The sequence below is a fragment of the Delphinus delphis genome, chromosome 10 (assembly GCF_949987515.2).
Source record: "Delphinus delphis chromosome 10, mDelDel1.2, whole genome shotgun sequence".
Classification (NCBI taxonomy): domain Eukaryota; kingdom Metazoa; phylum Chordata; class Mammalia; order Artiodactyla; family Delphinidae; genus Delphinus; species Delphinus delphis.
Genome location: NC_082692.2, coordinates 21,122,355 through 21,132,755, shown reverse-complemented (window position 1 = coordinate 21,132,755; position 10,401 = coordinate 21,122,355). Strand labels below are relative to the sequence as shown.

The window sequence follows — 10,401 nt, the reverse complement described above, 5'->3', positions numbered from 1 at the left end:
ATTTTTAAGTATGTCAACTCAATTTTAACAATATAACCAAAGGGCCATAAGAATGGGAAAAAGCAGTCTCTTCCAAGCAACTCAAAAAATGTTTATAAACAAGAAATCCATTAAGTTAATTGACAACAGGACATGTGGCTTATTAACACCAGCAATACTTGTTCTCTATCTAGGACATCCCTTTATAGTTTTCATCATACCAGGAAACCGAAACATTAAGTTGATGCTGCTGGGTGATCAAGAGTCCAGGCTTTACAATAAGACTTAGGGCTTAATACCCACAACATGGAGTCTGTAAATCTTCAATGATTGTTCTCTCTAGTAAGGAGAATATTCATATGAGTCAGATACAGGGCCTCTGTTCCCTTGATTTTACTGGATAAACGCTGGTAATTTCTTAACTCCGTTTCTGTCACCATCACCTATTTTTTAAAACAGTCACTCTGAGCACCTTCATTTCCTAATGCTAGACAGTTAAAATACAACTGAGAATTTAATTTTCACTTGAGTCAGTTACATTCACCCAGTAAGTAAATGATAGCCTTCTTGAAGGCACGGCCCATGTTATATGCATGTTTTCATTTTAAGTATCCAACAGGGAAAAGGCGCTTAATAAAAATACGTTCATCAATTAATTTGAAAGATGTCTTGAGACCTGGAAAACAGTCAAGGCTCAGTGTACTCTTCTAGGAAAGTTGTTTCTTGTCCATCCATTTTAAGTTGACTCATGATTCTCGGTTTCATCGTGTATATACTGACAATACTTCCAAATTGTAGGGAGTCTACCTAGTTTAAAACATGTGATTCCATGTGCCCAACCATAGGTGCTATTCATCTAAATAGGTAACATACGGAATAGTTTTAAAACGGAATATAACATCACATGGAACAAGGGATATATTAACAATATTCAGGTTCCTGAGTAAAGAAAAAAGGAAGGTTTGGATGGGGGAGGATGGAGAGTGGTAAATTGTCCTGTCTCCAGCATGCTCAGAAGTGGGCATTCTTTCAATACAATATTGATAGTTCTGGGGCTCTTGGTCTCAATGGGTGTAGACAGCATTATCAGGTTTTCAAAGCGACATAAATATTTTTAACATCTAACTCGTTTTGCTCTGATTATACACTAGGCAACCTTTCGTATGAATTTTGCCTTCCCAAATTTGAGGGCCAATAAAAACACACTGGGCCACTTAGGTTTTTTTCTTAGTATAAATTTATAAAGCTGGTATTCTGACTTTAAAGTTATTCTTGACTATATCCTTCACACTCCCATTCAAGAGAGAATGGCAGAAATGCAATTTGGACTATAAAAACCAGGCTTAAGTCTTTAGATTTTATTTTGCAGGCAGTTGCAACCTGTTGTGGGTTGCTTGGTTCTTTTACTTGCCGAAGGAAGGGAAGAAAGGTTGGAAACAGCGCTATCTGAAAGGAGGTCCATTGTGCTGTTTAGGTGTAGTTGATCAGGAACTGAAAGGGTGTATGAAGTAGTGGTAATAGAAAATCTGTCTCCCATTATTACATAATGACACTTGCTTGGGCCAGAAAGTTGTCACCATTCTCAAAACTCTCCATGGACATTGCTGCTTCTGAGCCTCTGCCCATCAAACTGTTTCCTTTGTTTGGATCGTCTCCACCTTCATACTACGTTTTCCAACATCCCTGCATCCTAAACCCTTTTCGGTGGGGATAGTGCTTCAGAATCATCCCAGGAGCCTAAATGCCCTACCAGAGACCATGTTATCTCTAGTTACCCAAACAAAAGCTCTAATAAGCCAGAGAAGTGCGTTGCCGCCAGGGGCCGATGAGGCTTAACGCTGCCGGAGTCATAGAGCTGGCCGGAATAGTTCAACAGAGCCTGTAAACCACAGCTGGTCACCAGGATTCCGCAATTCAATACTTTCTAAAATTTCTCGTTTGACAACGGTGAGGCACTTTGTTTTGGAGATTAGAGGAAGGTGCAGAAATGTAGCTGCGAGCAAAAGGTACAGAGATTACTCGCCCAACGTGGGGCTCGAACCCACGACCCTGAGATTAAGAGTCTCATGCTCTACCGACTGAGCTAGCCGGGCACTCCGCACACGAACTTTCTTCAGTGAATTAAGAGACTATAAAATTCTTCCTGGACTGACAGGGATTAATAGGATTCTAGATATTTTGACTGTTTTTGTTATATAAGATGACGTGAAACGCAAAGAATGTAAGCATTGTCTGAAATTATTGGCATGCATTCCATTCGCTTTCACTACATCTTCCCTCTTCGCCTCATTCTCACCAACATGTCTTGATAGACCACAAGATCCTTCCGGAATCCAAGAGTCGGAATCTCTGAACGCTCTAAGGGTGAGCCCAGCTCTGGCATTCCCAGAGCTCCAGGCCTGGGTGCCAATGTGGCACCAAGCTCAGTCCCAAAGGTCAGGTCCTCGAACCAAAACATTGCACTGGGCCTTCTCCGTAACCCACTGAGACATTCCTCTCCTGTTTCTATCACCTGTCAACTCTGGCCCCTCTTGCCACGCTGTGTAAATGTGGTCCTAAAGGAATTCCCTGCGGTTTTCTCCCTCCTTTTCAGGCCGCTTGTTCTTGTTCATTTGTTGTCCTTCTCCACAATCAGGGCTTGCACACACAAAAAAGGGAGGCGGGAAGGGGTGTTGCAACTGCGTTTTAATATAAAATATTTGACAACCACTGGAATATAGGATCCAGTGATTTTTGTGTATTTTGTTTACCACAGACTGCAAAAGCTCATTGATTATAATAGATGCTAAACAAATATCTGTTTAAAGAGTGTACCAACAGTATGCTCCGGGAAAAGAGAAAAAGTGCCCCTTCTCAATAATGAAGCAGAGCCCCTATTCCTGAATGATGAAAGAATACGCAACGAGGAAAGCCGAAATAACTTGTACAAAGGTTTCCAGCACCCCAACTCTATAGGTCAATATTTGATTTTTCCATTTGAACCCATTTCTTTGATGTGATGAATGAATGATGGGTGACATTGAATTGAGATATGACCATCGTCTTCCTATACTATTTTTTTAATTTTAAAAATATAATGTTTATTACCTGGATTTTTTTAAATTAACTTTTATTGGAGTAGAGTTGCTTTACAATGTTGTTTCCTATACATTTCATATGACCACAACCGTGGAGTCGATTTTCTAGAATAACCAGAAACCTTGGCCTTTGCAAGAGTCAGTTTAGAGCTGATGCAAAACTGAGTAAGAGCCAAAACTGAAAAGTACTTGTCTCTCTTAACTAGAAGAGTTATCTAGTTACTTATTGGAATCAAGTGCATATACAGCCTACATATTTCTACATGAAAATATAGCAGTTTAATTTAACAGCAGATGTGCCAATTTCTTTTGAGTGAGTTTAATAAAAAATTCAATAGCGGGTGTAGGCCGCAAAACTCGGGCTCGTCCGGGATTTGAACCCGGGACCTCTCGCACCCTAAGCGAGAATCATACCCCTAGACCAACGAGCCACTTGCAAAAATGATTTTTCTAAACAGATTAAATATTTACTTCTCCTAAATATTTACTTCTCCGTTTTTCTTTCCTACTTGGATATATAACATTTTTTTCCGTCTCTGTTTCTCTTTGTTTCTGTCTGCCTGCTACCCTCCCTTCCTAGTTTTAAAACCAGATCGACTTGGCTCAGAAGTTTCCTGGATTTCCCCGCAACAGAATCCTTCGAAGATTGGTCTGTATAAAGCCTTATTTCTCAGAGATCGCTGATCCACCCTTTGTAAGAAACAACGGTGGCGTTTATTTAAAATAAAGAAACCTGTAGTCTTCCTCAAATCTACTGAGTCAAAGTCCCTGGGGGTGAGGCCCAATAAGCTGTATTTTTGACAAGCTCCCTAACTCCTCTTGGCTTGATCTCAGTATTTTCCACGGAAAATAGTGAAAATTCATTCAACGGGATATAAAGTTCTGAGGTCGTGAATGAATAAAGAAAATTCGTTGTACAAGGAACAAGGGGATACATAATTAGTGTTCAGAAAGTCGGTTTTGATGGAAAATGAGACTGATTCAAGAGGCGTAACATCGAGAAGTGGACGAAACAGAGGGTCTGCTGGTGTCGGTCAACGTGGACCAACTGGTTGGTGACAGACGGCAAAGTAGATTCTGGAAAAGGGCTTAGTCCTTTCTTACCTAAAAAAATCAAAGTAACAAGAAAACACTTTTCCCAATATGGGAGTCCTCCCTTCATGTGAGGGATGATCTAACCGAATAGAAATCCTCAACTGAGCAATCGGAGATCATGAACACTGCCTTTTCACACTTGCCCCGCATCTCAGTATGTTTTCAGACTATTTCGAGGGCAGTGTTTGGCCACTAAACAAACTGGTGACAGTTTTTCCTTCTAATGAACTTAATAACTCCTAAGGTGTCTTGCTACTTTTCTGCTTCTCTTGGACAAAATTTTGAGCAATCTGTCTTGCTCAAATACGTGTGCTCTGGACTCCCTAGGATGGTTTGGACTTGTGACAAAATGTCTCTTGTGGAGATACCGCAGGTTGTCTCGTAGGACAGTCGTTGGACAGTTTGGCTGGAAAGTAATCAAAACTATTTCACGGTTAAATCACAGTGGTGGTTAAAAGGAGACTGTGGCCCGTACGGGGATCGAACCCGCGACCTTGGCGTTATTAGCACCACGCTCTAACCAACTGAGCTAACCGGCCGTCGGTTTCTCCACTTCTTTGGAAGCCTTTACAAGAAACTTTTCTCGTTCTTGATGTTTTGATAATAGGAACAGTATTGTGTATCTGAGCTGCTGGATTCGCCTACACCAAACAAGCCTTCGTCCTTTTCCCAACATTTGTCCTACTTTTCAGTACCATGACTCAGCAACAATACCTCCTCCTCCCCTTTGAGTGTTTTCAGGCCCGTTACCACAGCTAGCCGTTCACTAATGGATCCTGGGCAAGTTTCCAAGTTGCTCCTCTTCGGCCATCTGTCCATTGGGTGTGCTTTTCTGCGTTTTCAATTTCATTCATTACAGATATCCTAAAAAACTTCAAAGGTATCCTGTTTCCTTCTCTACGTATACAGTTCTATACGCCGTGGCTAAAAGAGTACCGAGAAAATTGGAGGAGGATACAAAGTAAGCATTGATGTTTTTAAAGGGCAATTTCTGATTATGTAGATAAAAGGACCTGGAGATGCCGGGGATCGAACCCGGGGCCTCATACATGCGAAGCATGCGCTCTACCACTGAGCTACATCCCCATCCTGCAGAAAACGCGTTTGTAGCACTTCCCAATTCTTTGAATCTGAATTTTTTTCCCCCTCTGCAACTCTAAGACTTTCTGAATGCTTAAATTAAATTTTCCTTTGCTTATTCAACAAAATCTTGAAATGGTTAATGGGGCAACGTTCATGGGCATTTCGAGTGGAGAAAGCCTTCCAGTCATTGGACCCTTGTCAAGCACTTAACTTAGAGACGGAACGAAATCTGACGAGAAAAAAGAGAGTGGGACTCTCCTTTAAAAGCTTCTTTCCTTTTTTCTTTTTCCTTTTTTTCCCCTCTCCAAAGACAGCTGAGACCCAGCACGAAATCAAATCGCTCCCTCAGTCCCTAGACCTATATTCAGGTATCCAAAGAGCGGCCGAAAGGTGATTTAATTATCCCTTAAAAGCATCAGCATTGGATTGGCTTCCTTTTGAAAGTGTTTGGGCCCAAATGTAGAATATTTGACTTGTTTCTCTGGGAAGCCTAGGAACTAAAGGCCAACCTGCAGTTTTTGACTGCACTGAATTCTATATGGTACTATAGAATATATCTCTATATGCTACATAGAGATACAGTGTTTATATACATATAGTATATATCTAAACTAGAGTGAGCGAGAAAGATACAATTTGGGGAGACATTATAATTAATGTAATATGGTTTTATCGCGGCCTTAAAGACCTTCACTGTGGCTGAGTTTCTATGCCAAGCATTTTCTGAATAGCCAGCTCTGAACCGGAATCACAGGCGAAATGCCTAAAATCGTTCTTCTGAATGTATGCATAAATTGACTATAGTTGATGTGGAAGGCGTTTTTTTTTTTTCTTGTGTGAGCCCGGATAGCTCAGTTGGCAGAGCATCAGACTTTTAATCTGAGGGTCCAGGGTTCAAGTCCCTGTTTGGGCGTTGTCGTTTTCTTTTCCTATTCCTATATATTCATCTCTAAAGAGTAGTAACAGAAAGGAAGGTAAACTCAAATCACAAGCCGATTTCCCTAAAGAAGAAAAGAGGGGACCCTGAGCATGGCATAGTTATCACAACCTAGGACCTTTTCAGAAAATAGAAGGGCCTTTTAGCCGGAAGCCACAGCACAAAACATTTCATCTAGAGCTCGAGTAAAAGTTTCATTAACAATGGTAACAAATTATCAAAGGCCAAACTCTTTCTTGAAAAGCAGCCAATGTGCAGAACTGCTCGCTCTTCTCTACACTGGTGTGCTCCTCTCAGAGCTCAGCTCTGGGGATGCCCAGGTAAACTGGGTAGAGGAGGTGGCACCATACTCAGAATTCGTGGCCTAGGGGCAGTGCTTTCCACTGGCCATGACCAGTTTGTAGTTTAGTTTACATCTGGACCCACACACACATGTGTAACAGGAACAAAAGTTGCCTGAATTACCACTTACCACATGCATTGCATTCTATTTCAGATTCCATGTTATTCTCAAAAATGCTGGGTGATACCCATGCTTAAATTCATTTTATATCTCCCTCACTGAGAAACACTGGGCTGTAGGGTGATCATAAAGATGAAACGTAACACATAGTACAGAACAATGGGTACTGTGCTTGTTGCCGAGTCCAAGCTCAGACCGCTAGCAGAATCACAGGCCAATAAATTGAGAAACGAGTTGCTGGGGCAAGGAATAGCGACATTATTCAGAAAGCCAGCAGAAGGAGAAGATGGTGGACTAGTGTCCCAAAGGACCATCTCCCTGAGTTAGAATTCAGGCTTCTTTTACACTAAAAGGGGAGGGAGCAAAGTCCTGGTTCTAGGATGCGTTAATTTCTTCCTTCCTGCAGCCATTCACAGGTGGGCCTGGTCAGGAGGTTTCCTGTGAACTAAACAAAGGTATTTTAGCTTAACGCTCATTACATGGGAGGAAGGGTTCTCAGAGATGAGCCATAATGTATAAGCTAAGCTTATAGGCAACATCCCTTTAGTGACTAACTTGTAGCAAAAGCAATAGAATACAAAGGTTAAAGTAAATTATTCTTCCCCATTACATGCTGAGTAACCTGCCTATACCACCTTTTCCTCTAAATCCAAGTTCACTCTTCTAGAGGACCCAAAGCCTCAAGTCACCTGAGCACAGGGGCACCAACACCATCTCTGCCCTGCTAGGAACTACTAAAGCAGCATAACTTGGCAGCCCTTGATTGAGACCTCGTTTGGTAACTCCCCAAAGCAGAAATTTCATCCCAATGGATCCAGCAGATAACAGACAAATAAGATTTTACTTTGCTATTAAAAATTATCAAACAAGTTTTAAAACCTCTAGAAAAGAATAACAGAACACTCCTGTCATTTGCCTTGTTGGCATGGTAGGCAGCATATGAGCCTCATAACGTGACAGCCTCGAGGCCAATCCTCAGGGAGTGTAGCATTTTGCAGCAAGAAAATACTGCAGAAGAAGTAACCCAATGTGATCATCATTATTATTGCTGTTAGAGTCACACAAGAAATCTTTTCTTTCAGCGTTTGTCACCTTGTAACTTTGAGAAGGCCACACACCTGTAGATGAAAGATTTTTCTGTCTGTAAGGAAGCCCATTTGGGCTGTGACCCCACAAGTTTTTTTTTCGTTTTGTTTTTTACAATGCTCCGAGCTTTTTGAAAAGAAAAGAAACTTCCTCGAACTTTAATTAAACTTTCCTCTTTCTCACAACATTTTTAAAATAAGCGGTGAGGGGGGGTGATCACAAAATTGAATAATTCCAGATGATTCCGACCTGGTCTCAGAGAGTGTGCCAAGCAGTAAGATCATAAATGTTGAGCTGCTACACTTCTTGAGAAGACGAAGGACTTACCTATATGTCAGTATGTATACTTAGCTGAGAGTCAAAAGATTCTATTCGCAGCCTTTGGGGGAGGTTTGAGATAGAAAGAGAAGACAATCATTTGAGCTTTTACATTTTGCAGCTTGGATCTTAGTGGGTTGAAACACCAGCCTTCCTGAGCTGACTGTTATCTGTGCGCCAACAACAACTGATTGTTATCTGTGTGCAACCTGGATGCGATTGGCTGACTGACAGACTTGCCAAGAATGTTACTCCAATTCCAGGAGTCAAGCAGCTTATATAGTAGGTAGTTTAAAATGGCACTGGATTAAATTAACAGATAAATTATATCCCCATCCTACACTATTCTCTCGATCTCTAAACCTGTCCCCATTAGCCTGGATATCTTCAAACACTTAAAATCAATGAGTTCTGGGTAGGGGATTAAGAGGTGCAAACTACTACGTATAAAATAAATGAGCTACAAGGATATATTGTACAGCACAGGGAATATAACCAATGTTTTATAATAACTATAAATGGAGTATCATCTTTAAAAATTATGAATCACTATGTTGTACACCTGAAACTTACATACTATTGTAAGTCAACTATACCTCCATTTAAAAACAAATTTAAAAAAACTCAACTAATTCTAATAATTTGCTTTACCAATCAAAACCTGCATCCTCCATTCAAGAAGCCTAGGTACCTTGAGGTAGTGCCTAGAGGGAAAAGCTACTAGAAGATTCCATGGGTCATTTACCCTTTTATTAGGCAGGTGACTTTAGATAAACCTTCAGATTCCCAAGCTACACTGTCAACCACACTTCTTTTCTACTGTTTATTAAAATATATATATATATATTAAAAAAAACCAGAAAAAGCATACAAATAACTAATTAGATATCAACAGTTCTGTGGAGGTTCTTTGGAGCTTCTGGTCTGTTAAGGTAAACTGGCCTCACTCTTTTTCACTTTTGAAATCTCACGTACCCTCCACCCAACTCATCTAGTCGTGGAAGACTTTGTTTAAAAAACAAAACTCAGCTAGTGAAAACAACTCATTGTTAGGAGATAATTCATCATGGATCGCTCACATTTCTGCATGTATTGCTAGTGGGGCACTGACTGTCCTTTGTTCTGGATTATGTTTTCAAGGATGCTTATATAGCAAACACCGTTGGAAGACAGAGATAATGTTTCTCTCCAGAGCAACAGGCAGGCATGTTTACTGCTCATTATTAAAGAATTGGGATCCCCAGGTTTAGGGTTTCCGTCCTGTAACACAATCCACTGAATGTACAGATGTCATGTGTTGCCCTCTGGAAATTGGAGGCGGGGAATCAGAGAAAATATGCTGATAATCTGGTTATTGTTATTCCTGGAATAATAAACTGTGCATTGTCTCTGACCCAGGAGTCTCGTGAGTTGAACCAGCATCCATGAAACTGTGCGTGCCAGGCTAACTTAACAAGCTGAGCTCGCAAGTTGGGTAAATTTCAGAACTTTCACATTTCTTTACACTCATCAGTCTCTCCCCTCTCCTCTTCTCTCTCGTATATTCCTTATCTCAGTTAGTTTTACAATTGTCCACATAAATGCCAAAGCTAGGAATTAGGGTCCCTTCTCAGACTCCTTTCCCTCCCTTACCTCACTCTTTCATATCCAATCCCTAACTAAGTCTACCTTTTAAATACTTAAGAGGGAGGATGCAGGGAATTTTGTGAAAAATTTTCCATTTCGGCTCCCAACATACCACCCAAATTCAAGTTCTTGCCATCTCGTGTGAGGAGTATGGCAATTGTCTTATAACTATCTTTTTTAGCAAGGGAGGCATGTGTTCTGCCTCATCCTCCTGAAAGTCCTTTTTTTAGGCCTGAATAAAGCAGTATACTTTACAGGCGGGAAACCTCCACTTCCAATATCCTCCTTCTAATTCAACCATACAAAAGCCAAGGACACAGAGGTTTTTGTAAAATGCAAATCTGATCTGGCTTTTCCCCAGGGCTAAAACTTTCAAGATCAGCAGGATAAAATCTGAACTCCTTTGTAAGAGAAAGACCTTTCTGAACTGCTTTGCCTCTGGTGTTATTTCTCCCCACAACCTACTTCTTTGTTCTTATGCTGCATCTTACCTCAACTTAACCTGTGGCTGCAGGGTTGTGGAAGGATATGGGCACTTTCTAGGTCTTCTTATCAAAGGTCATGCCTAGAGTTAAATCCTTTGGGCAAAGCAGCCTTTGAGTCTTTCCTTGCAAGGATGGATGGTTTAGAAACGATGGAGTCAAACTTTGGAACTGTTCACTTTTGCTTTTTTCTACACTTCCTTCAGATGGGAGAGCTTTTTCTCTGTCTCCAGGAGCTGAGTATCATTGCTCTCT

General features: G+C 40.9%; 5 non-coding genes across 5 annotated transcripts; 1 reads left to right on the top strand and 4 right to left on the bottom strand.

The window, feature by feature from the left end:
- Positions 1-1,999: 1,999 nt before the first annotated feature.
- On the bottom strand, positions 2,000-2,072 carry TRNAK-CUU (transfer RNA lysine (anticodon CUU)). Its single transcript has one exon. It is a non-coding gene; the product is annotated as a tRNA-Lys (tRNA).
- Positions 2,073-3,415: 1,343 nt separating this feature from the next.
- On the bottom strand, positions 3,416-3,487 carry TRNAP-AGG (transfer RNA proline (anticodon AGG)). Its single transcript has one exon. It is a non-coding gene; the product is annotated as a tRNA-Pro (tRNA).
- A 1,129-nt stretch (positions 3,488-4,616) lies between these two features.
- TRNAI-AAU (transfer RNA isoleucine (anticodon AAU)) lies at positions 4,617-4,690 on the bottom strand. Its single transcript has one exon. It is a non-coding gene; the product is annotated as a tRNA-Ile (tRNA).
- A 475-nt stretch (positions 4,691-5,165) lies between these two features.
- Positions 5,166-5,237, bottom strand: TRNAA-CGC (transfer RNA alanine (anticodon CGC)). The gene has a single exon. It is a non-coding gene; the product is annotated as a tRNA-Ala (tRNA).
- An 837-nt stretch (positions 5,238-6,074) lies between these two features.
- On the top strand, positions 6,075-6,147 carry TRNAK-UUU (transfer RNA lysine (anticodon UUU)). The gene has a single exon. It is a non-coding gene; the product is annotated as a tRNA-Lys (tRNA).
- The last annotated feature ends 4,254 nt before the right edge of the window (positions 6,148-10,401 follow it).